The 16,593-nt window shown below is 47.3% G+C and overlaps 1 protein-coding gene across 2 annotated transcripts in view; it reads right to left on the bottom strand.

The window, feature by feature from the left end:
- Positions 1 to 14,486, bottom strand: part of CASP2 (caspase 2) — a 57,372-nt gene extending 42,886 nt beyond the window's left edge. Inside the window, exon 1 of one of the 2 annotated variants that reach the window (XM_040361667.1) lies at positions 14,214 to 14,486. The gene's annotated coding sequence lies outside the window, so the exon portion shown is untranslated. Of the gene's footprint in view, positions 1 to 12,464; positions 12,568 to 14,213 lie in introns of those variants that run through there. The other variant, XM_040361669.1, reaches the window with a different exon arrangement.
- Positions 14,487 to 16,593: the final 2,107 nt, after the last annotated feature.

Below are 16,593 nucleotides of genomic sequence, written 5' to 3'. Positions count from 1 at the left end.
TCTCACAATTCTCACAACGTAACATCATCTTTCACATTAAAACAAAAAAAATTGGGCTAACTTTACGGTTTTGTTTTTATTCATTGAAGTGTATTTTTTCCCCAAACATTGCATTTGAAAGACCACTGGGAAAATACAGTGTGACATAAAATATTGCAGCAATTGCCATTTTATTTCCTAGGGTCTCTGCTAAAATATATATATAATGTTTGGGGGTTCCAAATAATTTTCTAGCAAAAAATATTGATTTTAACTTAAAGCGGGGGTTCACCCTATAAAAAATTTCTAACACTACATCCAGCCCAGTTCTGCAAATAAAATTACACTGACCTTTTTTCTTTTTTCGCCGTAGATAGCGTTTATCCTTAGAATTCACCGCAGCTTCCGGGTAGGGAATCCCGCGGGAGTGGGCGTTCCTATTGACATGCCAATTGATTGACATGCTAAACGAGGGCGCATATAGCGCGTCACGACTTCCCGAAAGAAGCTCGGGTCGGCTCTATTCGGCGCCTGCGCACCGGCGCCGAATAGAGCCGAGCCAAGCTTCTTTTTGGGAAGTCGTGACGCGCTGTATGCGCCGTCGTTTAGCATGTCAATCAATTGGCATGTCAATAGGAACGCCCACTCCCGCGGGATTCCCTACCCGGAAGCCGCGGTGAATTCTAAGGATAAACGCTATCTACGGCGGAAAAAGAAAAAAGGTCAGTGTAATTTTATTTGCAGAACTGGGCTGGATGTAGTGTTAGAAATGTTTTATAGGGTGAACCCCCGCTTTAAGAAAAAAGTGTCAGAAAAAGATTTTGACTCTAAGGCCGCGTACACACGGTCGGTCCAAACCGATGAGAATGGTCCGACGGACCGTTTTCCTTGGTTCACCGCTGAAGTGGCCCGACGGGCTGATGTGTGTACACACCATCAGTTCAAAAACCGATCGGGTCAGAACGCGGTGACGTAAAACACACAACGTGCTGAAAAAAACGAAGTTCAATGCTTCCAAGCATGCGTCGACTTGATTCTGAGCATGCGTGGGTTTTGAACCGATGCTTTTTTGTACTAACCATCGATTTGGTCCGATCGGGCAGCGGTCCATCGGTTCGGTTTTTAAGCATGTTTTAAAATTTTGGACCGAAGGAAAACAGACCGATGGGCTATACACACGGGCGGTTTGGTCTGATGAAACTGAACTTCGGTTCATTCTCATCGGTTCGGTCCGACCGTGTGTACGAGGCCTAAGTGGTTAAACTTCCTGCATTTACACACAGAGGTTTGATCTAAGAAGGAAGTTAGTTACAATGTTTCATGTTGTTACAAACTTGGCAGACTGCCCAGATTCTTTCTTTACACACAGAAGTGTATCCCTTTGATCTAAGAAGGAAGCATTAGTTACAATGTTTCCTGTTAAGAACTTGGCAGACTGCCCAGATGTTTTCTTTTGACAGCTAATAAGTCTCTTCAATTGTTATATGAAAGAATCAGCAAACGCTGCATTGGAGATGTCAGGGGGGTTGAATCGTGTTTGCGATTTTTTAACAATTAATTGTGAAGCTCAACTCTGCATGTGACAGGAGTGATACAGGAGAGCTTTGCTCTCTACTGCAGCCGCATGCTTCCTCTAGCGCCGTCTCCTGTCACACTGATGCTCAGGGATGGCGGGTCGGGAACCAGCCAGCAGTACCCACCAACAGTACCCTCCAGCACCCTGGAGGACAGCCAACAGCAGCCACCAGCCATACCCACCTGGGGAACAGTAGCAGCCAGCTATACCTAGAGGAATCCTGAGGAAGAAGTGAAGATTGAGGTCATTTTAGGTGCAGGTAAACCGCAGTGCATTAGTGTTAAAGCAGCCTTAGAGTAGACCCCTTTCACACAATCGGTCCGATCGGGTCCGCCTGTCCCTTTTTCAGGCAGACCCAATTGGACCCTCCATTTACCGCTATAGAGCAGCAGATGTAAATGGACTTGTGTCCGTTTACACTCGCCTATCTCCAATCTGATTAATTTAAAAAAACTGAAGGGGGTCCGCCCCCTCCTGTCTGGGAAGATCGGATCAGAGGGCCCATAGAGTAGAGTGGGCTGTGTCTGTTTTCTCTGCATATGCAGATTGGACACGGACCTGTCATCTGCCCACTCCGCTCATTGTGGCCCACGACCAGTAACAGAGTCGCTAAAGTGGCCCTCGCTCCTCAAAAAATTGGGTACCCCTGCTCTAAAGCCTGGTGCCCAACATGCAGCACGCCCAATAGCTCTCTCTGTGTGCCGGGATTTGCTCCACGTTCCCAATCTGGCACTGAAAATAAGTAAATAGAGTGCGATCTCCACCCAATAGAAGTGGTCCTGACCAGACATCAGCGAGGAACGAAGGCATCATGGAAACAAGTGATCAGGTAAGCAGAAGATTTGTGCCGATGCTGAATTGTTGGATTATCTGAAGCACAACTGAAGCTGCCTTCCAAAACCACCTTGTAGTTATCATGTGACTGTATTCACCATCCAAACTGCTGGACCCATACGAATACAAGCCAAAGGAGCCGATTTACCAAATCATATGGTATTTGGGGCTTTTCATGGTGTAGGACAGTAATGGCGAACCTAGGCACCCCAGATGTTTTGGAACTACATTTCCCATGATGCTCAACTACACTGCAGAGTGCATGAGCATCATGGGAAATGTAGTTCCAAAACATCTGGGGTGCCAAGGTTCGCCATCACTGGTGTAGGAGAATCTTGTGATCCTGACTATAATATGATCTTTAAAGCTAAAATTGAAAGTTTATATTAAAGGAAACCTGTCATAAGAAAAATACAGCCTGTCATTGCAGACCTTTCCTTCTCAAGGTGCTACTGGGGGTTATTACTGGGAGCACTGACACCGATGCTGGGGGTTATTACTGGGAGCACTGACACCGATGCTGGGGGTTATTACTGGGAGCACTGACACCGATGCTGGGGGTTATTACTGGGAGCACTGACACCAATGCTGGGGGTTATTACTGGGAGCACTGACACCGATGCTGGGGGTTATTACTGGGAGCACTGACACCGATGCTGGGGGTTATTACTGGGAGCACTGGGCCAAATCCTCAGCCAGGCGGCGTATCTTAACTTTCAGCAGTTAAGTTACACTGACTTAAAGTTTCTACCTAAGTGCCTGATCCACAAAGCACTTACCTAGAAATTTCAGGCCGTGTAACTTAAGTGCCGCCGTCGTAAGGCGGTCCTCCTCTCCGGGGGGCGTTTATAATTTAAATGAGGCGCGCTCCCGCGCCGGCCGTACTGCGCATGTGTGTGACGTAATTTTCCCGACGTGCAGCGCGCGAACGTAATTGACGCCGGGCGGCTTTGTGGATTGCGACGGGACACTAAAGTTGTGACGGGTGAAAAAAAATATACGCGCCGGGAAAACAAATAATTATAAAAAAAAATGATAACGTCGCTCAGCATGCATTCCTGAGAGGGAGAACTCCATGCCAATTTTCAAAGAAAAAAACGGCATGGGTTCCCCCCCCAGGAGCATACCAGGCCCTTGGGTCTGGTATGGGTTGTAAGGAGACCCCCCCACGCCGAAAAATCGACGTAGGGGGTCCCCCTACAATCCATACCAGACCCGTATCCAAAGCACGCTACCCGGCCGGTCAGGAAGGGAGTGGGGACGAGCGAGCGCCCCCCCCCTCCTGAGCCGTGCCAGGCCGCATGCCCTCAACATGGGGGGGTTGGGTGCTCTGGGGCAGGGGGGCGCACTGCGGGCCCCCCCACCCCAGAGCACCCTGTCCCCATGTTGATGAGGACAGGACCTCTTCCCGACAACCCTTGCCGTTGGTTGTCGGGGTATGCGGGCGGGGGCTTATCGGAATCTGGGAGTCCCCTTTAATAAGGGGGTCCCCAGATACCGTCCCCCCACCCTAAGTGAATGGATATGGGGTACATCGTACCCCTATCCATTCACCTGGAGGCAAAAAGTAAAAGTTATTAAACACACAACACAAGGGTTTTTAAAATAATTTATTATTCTGCTCCGGAGGCCCCCCCTGTCTTCTTTATTAGCTCTATTACCAGGGGGGGCTTCTTCTTCCACTCTCCGGGGGTCTTCTTCCACTCTCCGGGGGTCTTCTTCCACTCTCCGGGGGGGTTTCTTCTTCCGCTCTCCGGGGGGGGGCTTCTCCGCTCTCCGGGGGTCTTCTTCTCTCTTCGCCGCTCTCCGCTGTTGACTCGGCGAACCCCGGTTCTTCTCCAGCTGTCCGGTGCCTTCTTCTTCAGCGCTGGCTGCCTGCTATCTTTGTGTGTTAGCTCAATTAGTAACAGGCAGCCGGCGCGGTCTTCTGTGACGTCAGGGTCTTCTCTTCTGTTCTTCTCCCCTCTTCCGATGTTGCCTCGTCGCCTCTTGTCACTGTAATGATGGAAGCGCGCCTTGCATCCCGTTTATATAGGCATCACCGCCCACGTGGTGGGTGCACGTGGGTAGGCACCCACCACGTGGGTACCTGCCGGAGCATGATGGGACGGTGATGCCTATATAAATGGGATGCAAGGCGCGCTTCCATCATTACAGTGACAAGAGGCGACGAGGCAACATCGGAAGAGGGGAGAAGAACAGAAGAGAAGACCCTGACGTCACAGAAGACCGCGCCGGCTGCCTGTTACTAATTGAGCTAACACACAAAGATAGCAGGCAGCCAGAGCTGAAGGAGAAGGCACCGGACAGCTGCAGAAGAACCGGGGTTCGCCGAGTCAACAGCGGAGAGCGGCGAAGAGAGAAGAAGACCCCCGGAGAGCGGAGAAGCCCCCCCCCGGAGAGCGGAAGAAGAAACCCCCCCGGAGAGTGGAAGAAGAAACCCCCCCGGAGAGTGGAAGAAGACCCCCGGAGAGTGGAAGAAGAAGCCCCCCCTGGTAATAGAGCTAATAAAGAAGACAGGGGGGGCCTCCGGAGCAGAATAATGAATTATTTTAAAAACCCTTGTGTTGTGTGTTTAATAACTTTTACTTTTTGCCTACAGGTGAATGGGTAGAGGTACGATGTACCCCATATCCATTCACTTAGGGTGGGGGGCCGGTATCTGGGGGCCCCCTTATTTGAGGGGACTCCCAGATTCCGATAAGCCCCCGCCCGCAGACCCCGACAACCAACGGCAAGGGTTGTCGGGAAGAGGTCCTGTCCTCATCAACATGGGGACAGGGTGCTCTGGGGTGGGGGGGCCCGCAGTGCGCCCCCCTGCCCCAGAGCACCCAACCCCCCAATGTTGAGGGCATGCGGCCTGGCACGGCTCAGGAGGGGGGGGGGCGCTCGCTCGTCCCCACTCCCATTCCTGACCGGCCGGGTAGCGTGCTTTGGATACGGGTCTGGTATGGATTGTAGGGGGACCCCTACGTCGATTTTTCGGCGGAGGGGGGTCTCCTTACAACCCATACCAGACCTAAGGGCCTGGTATGCTCCTGGGGGGGAACCCATGCCGGTTTTGATTTTACAAATTGCCGTGGAGTTCTCCCTCGGGAATGCATACCAAATGCCGTCGCTTGAATGGGCTTTTACATGGTGTTACTAACTTTACACTTTGTAAAAGCAGCCCTAATTTTACACTTGGCAAACTAAAACTTACGACGAAAAAACTAAGCAGAAAAGCTTTGTGGATCGCCCTAAGTGCTAATTTGCATACCAGAAGAGGCATTTCGATTCGAAATGCCCCCAGTGGCGGATGCGGTACTGCATCCTAAGATCCGGCAGTGTAAGTCCCTTACAGATGTCGGATCTTCTGCCTAACTTAGGAAAACTGCTTCTGAGGATCAGTTCCAAAGTTAGAACCAGAGATACGACGGCTTACGCCGGAGTATCTCTTTTGAGGATTTGGCCCACTGACACCGATGCTGGGGGTTATTACTGGGAGCACTGACACCGATGCTGGGGGGTGATTACTGGGAGCACTGACACCGATGCTGGGGGGTGATTACTGGGAGCACTGACACCGATGCTGGGGGGTAATTACTGGGAGCACTGACACAGAAGCTGGGGTTATTACTGGGAGCACTGACACCGATGCTGGCGGTTATTACTGGGAGCACTGACACCGATGCTGGGGGTTATTACTGGGAGAACTGACACTGATGCTGGGGGTTATTACTGGGAGCACTGACACAGAAGCTGGGGTTATTACTGCAGCAACTGGCACATGATGGGGCTTAGTATTGTGGTCACTGAAACAAATGTTGGGTTTAATTATTGCTACCAATGCAGGGAGTTGCTATTACCAACACTCACACCAATGATCCTTCAACGTGCATTGAGGTAAAATGACAGCAGGATCACAATTTCCAAGCATTGAGGTGAATTACAACCCATTCATTTCTTATAAATACCTGCTGGTTGTTTATATTAGATGGCTGGCAGCCTGTCAAGAGTCTCATACATCAGAAAGAAATAAGCCTCATGCACATTGGCCACACTGCGGTGAGCTAGGAGGAGTTTATTGATTCACGGTTTGTGGATGGTACGGCCATAATGTTTTTACGCAATTCTAATTAATTCATCAGTTACCCCACACTCCTAACTAACTCCAATGAATGAGGCACTATTCCTCCCACTGACTCCAACGATGGGGCACTATTCTTCCTCCTAACTAACTCCAATGGACAAGGCACTATTTTTCCCACTGACACCCATGATACGACACTATTCTTCCCACTGATTCCAATGATGGGACACTATTCTTCCCACTGATTCCAATGATGGGGCATTATTCTTCCCAACGATGGAGCACTATTCCTCTGACTGATGATGGGGCACTATTCCTCCCGCTGACACCAATGATGGAACATTATTCCTCTTACTGATACCAATGATAGGGCACTATTATTCCCACTGACACCAATGATAGGGCACTATTGCTCCCACTGATACCATTGATGGGGCACTATTGCTCCCACTGACACCAATGATGGGACATTATTCCTCTTACTGATACCATTGATGGGGCACTATTCCTCCCACTGATACAATTGATGAGGCACTATTCTTCCCACTGACACCAATGATAGGGCACTATTCTTCCCACTGACACCAATGATAGGGCACTATTCTTCCCACTGACACCAATGATAGGGCACTATTCTTCCCACTGACACCAATGATAGGGCACTATTCTTCCCACTGACACCAATGATAGGGCACTATTCTTCCCACTGACACCAATGATGGAGCACTATTCCTCCTACTGAAGTAGCGAAATTTCAAAGCCACAGCAGTGTAAACGGTTCCTTACTACTTGTATATATTGTGTACCTAGAAAAGAGATTTTTCTGAATTTTGCAGAACATCTGAGTGCAATATGGGAAATACTTTTATATGGAATTCCTTATGTTTTCATTCCTATTTCTAATACTATTTCTTGTCATCTGCAAACCACAAATATAAGCCATGTTTGCAAGATTGCAAGGCGCAGATGAATGTCATATGAACAGAACCTAAGTGCGGGTTTAAAAATAAATTAAACATTTTTTCTCTTTTCCCCTTTAAGGCAGAAAACTGCAAACATGTGCAAAAGTGCCTCTAAACACAAGGCAGGCGTGTTGATCCCCAGGCCGAGCTCCAGCTGCCCGAAAACCTCCTCTGTTGTGTGAAACTCTAACAGATTTTCAGCAAGTTCACATGTGACTCATTACTATAACATCTGCCTGCGTGTAACAATAATACCGATCTCATATGTTAGGTTATACTCATTATATAATGATTGCTAGATTATCCACTTCACCTCCAGAAGATTTACCCCCCCCCCCCACTTTATGACCAGGCCATTTTTTGTAATATGCCACTGTGTTACTGACATGCAACGTTGTACCCAAATAAAATGTATGTCATTTTTTTTTACTACAAATGGAGCTTTCTTTTGGTGGTATTTGATCACTTCTGCAGTTTTTATTTTTTGCACTATAAACAAAAAAGGAGCGACAATTTTGAAAAAAAAAAAAAAACAATATTTGTTACTTTCCGCTATAAAACATATCCAATAAAAAAAATGTATTTATTTATAAATTTTGGCCAACTTGTATTCTGCTACATTCTATTGGTAAAACAAAAAAGAATCCCAATAAGTGCATATTGAATGGTTTGTGCAAAAGCTATATGGGATATATTTATGTTTTTTTATGTATTTATTTATTTTTTACTAGTAATGGTGGTGATCAGCAACTTAAAACGGGACCGCGATATTGCGACGGACAGTCGGGACACTAACTGATACTTTTTGGAGAACCAATGACACTAATATACTGATCAGTGCAAAAAAATATGCACTGTCACTGTACTGACCCTGGCTAGAAAGGGGTTAATTAACATCAGGGGTGATCAAAGGATTCAATGTGCTCCTTGCCTGGGTTTTACTAAATTTTGGGGGAGGAACTTGTACTAAGGGAAGGCATGGATCCTTGTTCCTGCTTTGCAGGAACACAGGATCAATGCTTTTCCAGCTGACAGAAAGTCAATCTGCCTTGTTTACATGCAGACTGCCATTCTGCCTGTGTAACAAACAATTGGTGGGTGCCGGCGGACATCCGCTGAACGGCTCCCACTGTGAATAGTCACAACGGGAGAAGGCCGCGGGCGGCACACACCCAACCCGGAAGTGCTGGGTCACATACTAGGTACATGATCCAGTGCAGAACAGCCTCCTTGCTGCTATATATATATATATATATATATGTTAAACGCTTGCCAACCTTATGCTGTGTGTGTGTGTGTATATATATATATATACACAGTACAGACCAAAAGTTTGGACACACCTTCTAATTCAAAGAGTTTTCTTTATTTTCATGACTATGAAAATTGTAGCTTCACACTGAAGGCATCAAAACTATGAAGTAACACATGTGGAATTATACATAACAAAAAAGTGTGAAACAACTGAAAATATATCTCATATTCTAGGTTCTTCAAAGTAGCCACCTTTTGCTTTGATTACTGCTTGGCACACTCTTGGCATTCTCTTGATGAGCTTCAAGAGGTAGTCACTTGTGGCAGCACCCCATCACTCCCCTTCTTGGTCAAATAGCCCTTACACAGCCTGGAGGTGTGTTTGGGGTCATTGTCCTGTTGAAAAATAAATGATGGTCCAACAAAACGCAAACCGGATGGAATAGCATGCCGCTGCAAGATGCTGTGGTAGCCATGCTGGTTCAGTATGCCTTCAATTTTGATTAAATCCCCAACAGTGTCACCAGCAAAGCACCCCCACACCATCACACCTCCTCCTCCATGCTTCACGGTGGGAACCAGGCATGTAGAGTCCATCCGTTCACCTTTTCTGTGTCGCACAAAGACACGGGGGTTGGAACCAAAGATCTCAAGTTTGGACTCATCAGACCAAAGCACAGATTTCCACTGGTCTAATGTCCATTCCTTGTGTTCTTTAGCCCAAACAAGTCTCTTCTGCTTGTTGCCTTTCTTTAGCAGTGGTTTCCTAGCAGATATTCTACCATGAAGGCCTGATTCACACAGTCTCCTCTTACCAGTTCTAGAGATGTGTCTGCTGCAAAAGGTGGCTACTTTGAAGAACCTAGAATATGAAATATATTTTCAGTTGTTTCATACTTTTTTGTTATGTATAATTCCACATGTGTTCATTCATAGTTCTGATGCCTTCAGTGTGAATCTACAATTTTTATAGTCATGAAAATAAGGAAAACTCTTTGAATTAGAAGGTGTGTCCAAACGTTTGGTCTGTACTGTATATATATATATATATACACACACACAGTATAAGGTTGGCAAGTGGTTAACGGTCATGTTGTACCTCTCGCTACTTTATGGCCAGAGGTCACTGAAGCCTCAATGTCCAAATCGAATTCAGCATCAGTATGTCATTGTTACCGAAGATGTTCACACCACGACGCAGTGTGGAAGATGCATTTCCTGCAACATGCACAATGTGGTGCCCTTCCTAGACATGCACAGGTGTCTATAATTGTTATTGGCACCTCAAACCCATCTAGCAAGTGCAGTGCATTGGCAGACATCAAACCGCATGATACCACAGTACCAAGCAGTTTGGAGCAGAGCCATTTGTAAAAGTAGTGCCTGCAATACTTTTTGTGTGTTCTTGTGTAATTGGCACTGAAATTAGCTGTGCATAGCTGCATCTATTCTCCCCTCTTTTCCTCTTTACAAAGCACTGGAGCAGCGGTAGGAGCCATTGGCTCTTGTTGCTGTCAATCAGATGCAGTGAAAAGGAAGTGGGGGGCAGGCCTAAGTCCCGCTTTGCAAGTCTATCGAGTGTGACTTCATAGACACACAGGTCGGGAGCGCGCAGACTCTGCTCTCCCCATGGCAAGTGGCTGACTATGGAAGTCCCTAAGAAACAGAGGAGAAGCCAAGATCGCCGCCGGGGACCCTAGAAGAGGAGGATTGGGACCACTCTGTGCAATACCACTGCACAGAGCAGGTAAGTATAACATGTTTGTTATTTTAATGAAAACATTTTTTTTTACTTTAGTAACTCTTTAACCACTTCCCGCCTGCCATATGACGCCGCAGTGGGGATCATTAATCTGACTGGGCGTCAGATGACGTCCAGCAGGCTAGGGCGCGTAGTGTGGTGTGTCGCTGTGACACACATCTCCAATCTTGGTAAAGAGCCTATGACGGAGGCTCTTAAAGCGGAGGTCAGGCGGTACAAAAAATAAATAAAAGTCAGCAGCTACAAACACTGTAGCTGCTGACTTTTAATAAGCACACTTACCTGTCAAGGTTGCCCGCGATGTTGGTTGGCCGCCCGAGGCAGATCTGTCCCTCGGACTGGGTCCCGGCAACACCATCCTCACCAAGGGAAACAGGCAGTGAAGACTTACGGTTTCACTGCCTGTTTCCTACTGCGCATGCGCGAGTCATGCGGCTATTTGTGAATAAGAACACCGTTCTGTGTGTCCCAGAAGGCAGCGCATCTCCATTTCCCATGAGGCAACGGCGAGGAGGACACAGAACCTCACCGCGGAAGAGGCAGATTAGGATGATCTGCATAGTAAAAGCAATTTCTGGTGAGTATAATTTTTTTTTTGAGACTATTTAGCATTTTTTTTTTTTTTTTTGGGTATGCCTCCACTTTAACCATGTGATCAGCTGTGTCCAATCACATGGTTAAAGTGCCCATTTCAGGGATGCCAATTAGTTTCCACCATGGATGCCAATCAGTGCCCATTTCAGAAATGGCAATTAGTTCCCACCGGGGATGCCAATCAGTGCCCATTTCAGGGATGCCAATCAGTGCCCATTTCAGAAATGCCAATTAGTTCCCACCGGGGATGCCAATCAGTGCCCATTTCAGGGATGCCAATTCGTTTCCACCAGGGATGCCAATCAGTGCCCATTTCAGGGATGCCAATCAGTGCCCATTTCAGGGATGCCAATCAGTTCCCACCAGGGATGCCAATCTCTGCCCATTTCAGGGATGCCAATTAGTTCCCACCAGGGATGCCAGTGCCCATTTCAGGGATGGCAATTAGTTTCCACCGGGGATGCCAATCAGTGCTAATTTCAGGGATGCCAATTAGTTTCCACCAGGGATGCCAATCAGTGCCCATTTCAGGGATGCCAATTAGTTTCCACCAGGGATGCCAATCAGTGCCGCCTCATCGGTGAAGGAGAAAAATTACTTATTACTTACAAAATTTTATAACAGAAATTAAGATTTCTTTTTCAGAATTTTTATTTGTTTAGCAAAAAAATGTAAAACCCAGCGGTGATTAAATACCACCAAAAGAAGGTTCTATTTGTGTGAAAAGGATGATAACAAATGTCATGTGGGTACAGTGTTGCATGACTGTGTAATTGTCATTCAAAGTGTGAGAGCGCTGAAAGCTGAAAATTGTTCTGGGCAGGAAGGGGGTGAAAGTGCCCGGTATTGAAGTGGTTAAAGTAGAACTAAAGCCTCCTACACACAATCAGAATTTCAGACGACCATTCGTACTTCTTTTTTTTTATTCCATGCTGGTCTCATGACGAAAATTTTCGTACAACAGAATTCAATTTCCGAAGTGACGTCATGTGTTGAATAGGTTTGTATGTATTCTTACGTTTTCTGAGCATGCTCTTACGATTTTTTTTTCATACTAATGAAACTAAATTCAGACAATGAGTTCTCATCAGACAATATTGTTATAGTCTGCACATCCAGCTTTTATCGGATGAAAAAAATAAATTGGATGTCGAAAGCACCATCTGAAAATTGGCAGAACGTTCGCCGGACGAAATTTGTCTTCCGGTTTTCGTATTGTGTGTACGGGGCTTTAGGCTTGGTTCACATATGTCTGGCCGTAGTTTCCCTGCATTTTTAAAAGGAGTCCCATGCAGTATTGTTCAGGTGCGATTTAGGGGTGAATTTTTACTTGAATTAGCACCCGAAACAGACTGAAGAATGCACAGGACTCTCTTTAAAAATGGACCACAGATATGTGAAACGACTCCATAGAGAAGGCTGCCAGCTTACCTGTCATGCTAATTGGATGTGGTTCAAAACGCATCCAATTCCCATACATGAGAACCCATCTTCAGGCCGGGATCACACTAGTGCGGTGCGAATTTCAGCTCTCTTATCTCTGCAGAGAGATGAGAGAAGTGTTCAGCACATCCACTGCGTTTTAGCTGCAGATTAGCTGCGAATTTGGAGACCTGGGAGGGGGGAAGCGTATTGAGCTCAATGAGAGAAATACTGAAGAGAAATGAACACATCTGCGATTCAGCAGCGTACCCATAGAAGATAATGGGACTGAATTCGCACCTGAGCCGCACCGCAATGCCTAAAAAACGCACAAGGTTTTCCGGCAATGCGCAGTGCGAATGCATCGTACATATGTGAACCAGCCTCATTGAAAACAATGTATTTTGAAATGTTCTGCGAATTCGCATAGGTGTGAACCCGGCCTAAAGGTAAACTTTTTATTTAGTTTTTGATGGAGTGGAAAAGGGGTTAGAACCCCCATCTGTGCCCCATTTAGGGAGATTCGCCCCCTCTGTTTGTCCTATTATTTTATAAAAATGTTGGGTTGTCCCCAGAAAGGTAATAGAGAGGAAATCTTCCAATGTGGACACTAGTTCTGGGGATCTGGGGGGGGGCTTTTATTAGCAGGGATTTCCTCCCACTTCCTATTTGGTTATGGGACAGGAAGCAAATGGAAATCTCCCCAATGGGACACAGATTGCAAAATCTGACAGGGGTTATAACCCTCCCTTACTCTATCCAAAATTAGTTTTGCCTATAGGTCTACTTTAAAGTGGAGTTCCACCAAAAAATGGAACTTCCGCTTTTCGGAACCCTCCCCCCCTCAGGTGTCACATTTGCCACCTTTCAGGGGGGAGGGGGGTGCAGATACCAGGTATTTGCACCCACTTCGGGGCATAGACTCCCGTGGAAGTCACGCCAAGACCCCCCCCCCCCCCCCCCCGTCTCCTAGGAGACACACTGGTCCTCGCATATGCACAGTAGGGAACCGGGCAGTGATGCCGCAATGCTTCACTTCCTGATTCCCTCACCGAGGATGTCGGCGGGGGCAGGTGAGAGATAAGCGATTGATCGGCCTCGGCTGCCGTCATCGCGGGCGCCCTGGACAGGTATGTTTTTTAAAAGTCAGCAGCTGCAGTATTTGTAGCTGCTGGCTTTTAAAAAAAAAAATGGGGTGGACCTCCGCTTTAATTTCACCCCAAATGCATCTCATAAACACAGTGGGTTTGCAGACCCCAATGCACACAGTAATATGCATGGATGGTGCAATTTGTAAAAGTGGTGCTTGCCATACTTTTTACACCTTCCCGTGCATTCTGCAGCCTGGTGAAATGGATGGGATGCCAAAGTCGGTGCACATAGGGCGCAGGGTCTATTAATATTGAAGGGCCCTCATTGGAGATTAAGGGGCTGCCAACATTCTCAGAGCAACGCACAAACATGCATGGCGGGATGCTGCAATACAGGTGCACTGGGGGGTGCTGTGTAATGGACACAGTGAGCACTGCACACAGAGCCCTCAAAGGAAAGCAGATTGTACAATGAGACATGCAGCTTCCTGCTTATTATGGAATTACATATCCAAAGTACCCAACTTGAACAACTAATCACACCCATGCTGACACTGAGAAACTACCAGCCGTTGCCAAGGGCAACACATGTCCAAGCTGCAACAACCATTCACCAACCCGCGCATGTGCAGTACCATTCACACCGGAGGAGTGACGTCACGCTCACCTGGCGAGCTAGTTGAAGGCAGTGATGAAGCCCGGCCCACACCGGTCACGTGGTGTCATTAACAAAAAAAAATATTTCCGACGGGCTTAGCTGGAGCGCCGGGAAAGACGTTCACCCCTCCTGGCTGTAGATGGCGCCCACCTTCCTTCTAGGTGGTCCCGGGTAACCCTTGGCTCCACCTACTTGCGGGCGCGCACGGTGTACCACAGACCCGCTGGGATCCCTCAGAGCGCCCTCGGAAGCGCCTGCGCACTCTGACCGAGCTCCGCCCCTCCGCCAGACAACAAAGGAGTGATATCAGGCGGGGATTCGCAGGCTCAACGCTGATTGGCACGGCCCGATTTTCCCGCGCTTTTCGTACTGAGGTGGTGAAGGAAGGAGGAAGTTTGCCGAGTGTCATGGCGAGCTGTCCTTTTTTTTCCTCAGTACAGACACAGTGTGTGGTGACCCGTGCTGTTCAATTAACAGTAAACTATGGATGTATAATTGATTAAGACATGTAATAAATAAAGATATGAGCTATGTTACTTCAACATACAGAATAAAGAGAACCTGTCACGTCACACAAGTGCTTACACTATTATGAAGTGTGGTGTGAGGAGGTAACACCATTAGGCCCCTTTCACATTGAGGAGTTTTTTAGGCGGTACAGCGCTAAAAATAGCGCTGCTATCGCGCCTGAAAAACTCCTTCACTGCAGACTCAATGTGAAAGCGGCGCCGCTATTTTTAGCGGCGTTATACCGCCACCGCAGCTCCCGCCTCAGTCTGAAAGGGGCCTAACTGAGCCCACACTGCTCCCTACTACTCATATTCTACGTTTTCACTGTCCCAAAACTGCCAGAATGGGGGTACTTCAATGAAATATCGCTATTTTGGTAAGATGCATTAGAGGAAGGTTGTAATAAAACCCTAATAAACTCTATTGGCATCTGTACACTTGCAATGGAGATGGGTGGTAAAACCCTGCAGATGGCCGGTTTATTTGCTGCCCCTCAACTGCTCCCCCCTTTGCTGCAGAGGCAAGGTCTGGAGATGCACACATACTGCTGTCACCATGCAGTGCCTCACAGCATGACAGGAATGATACCCCCTGGCGCTCTGGGCAGTACTACCTGCTGAGCACAACTCATTCAAGTGAATGCAGCCGCACTACAACCGCACACAATGGGCACAGTTGCTGTGCAGTTGTCCGCTAATTAGGGGGTTAAAATAGGTAATGAGGAGGTGATACAACACCTGCCTGTCATAATATTCTCTGTCAAGTTCTTTGAAGAGAGACCTGAACGTGCAACGCTCTTCAAAAGACAAAGCAGGTGTAAACTAAGGCTGGCCAGCGACCATGCACTATATACAACTCTTGTTCAACTTTCCTTTAGGCTCGGTGCACATATGAGCGCCGCATGCGGCTCACAGCAGGGGTCCGGTGCGTGCTGGTTCACCGTTTCAGGTCCGATTTCAGCCCAAATTTTTGAATGCAATTAGGCCGGCCCTTGCACTACATAGTTGAAGGTAAATCTAAAGGAAATTGAAAAAGAAAATTGTTCAGTGTATGGCCAGCCTAAGGCTAAGTTTATACTGGCAAGATTGTTCAGTCCAGCCTAATGCCGCGTACACAAGATCATTTTTAATGGTCTAGGAAAAATGATGTTTTTTTCAACCCAATTATTGTTAAACTGGCCTTGCCTACACACGATCGTGAAAAAAAAATGCTCTAGCAAAACCGCCGGCTCCAAACACTGGGGAATTCTCTTTGGAACCAGCTCCCTCATCAGCTCCGAGCATCCTCCTCCTTGATGGCTTTCCGTAAAGGCTTGGAAACACTGCTTTTTTCACAAGTCTACAGATAGACACTTGGCCATCCAAGCTCTTAGCAGGACGCTGCCTTAATCCCAGGCTGCGGTCCATGATCAGGGAGTAGGGATAGGCTCCTTGGGCTAGATTCAGGTAGCTGTTACGGCGGCGTATCTCCAGATACGCCACCGTAATTTCAAATCTGCGCCGTCGTATCTTTACGCCGATTCTCAAAGGCAGATACGTTCAAAAAATAGGCTTCTTCCGCCGACGTAACTTGAATACGGCGGTGTATTATTGTGTGCAATTTTACGCTGGCCGCTAGGGGCGCTTCCGTTGTTTTCGGCGTAGAATATGCAAATGACCCAGATACGCCGATTCACAAACGTACGTACGCCCGGCGCAATTTATTTACCTTGTTTACGTTAGGCTTTTTCAGCGTAAGGTTGCTCCTGCTATTAGGAGGCGCAGCCAATGTTAAGTATGGACGTCGTTCCCGCTTCGAAATTTTAATTTTTTATGTCGTTTGCGTAAGTCGTTCGCGAATAGGGCTGGACGTAATTTACGTTCACGTCGAAAGCAATGAC

This window comes from Rana temporaria, chromosome 8 (genome assembly GCF_905171775.1).
Source record: "Rana temporaria chromosome 8, aRanTem1.1, whole genome shotgun sequence".
Taxonomy (NCBI): Eukaryota; Metazoa; Chordata; class Amphibia; order Anura; family Ranidae; genus Rana; species Rana temporaria.
The sequence above is the reverse complement of the archived record's forward strand: the minus strand, read 5'-3'. Positions and strand labels throughout refer to the sequence as shown.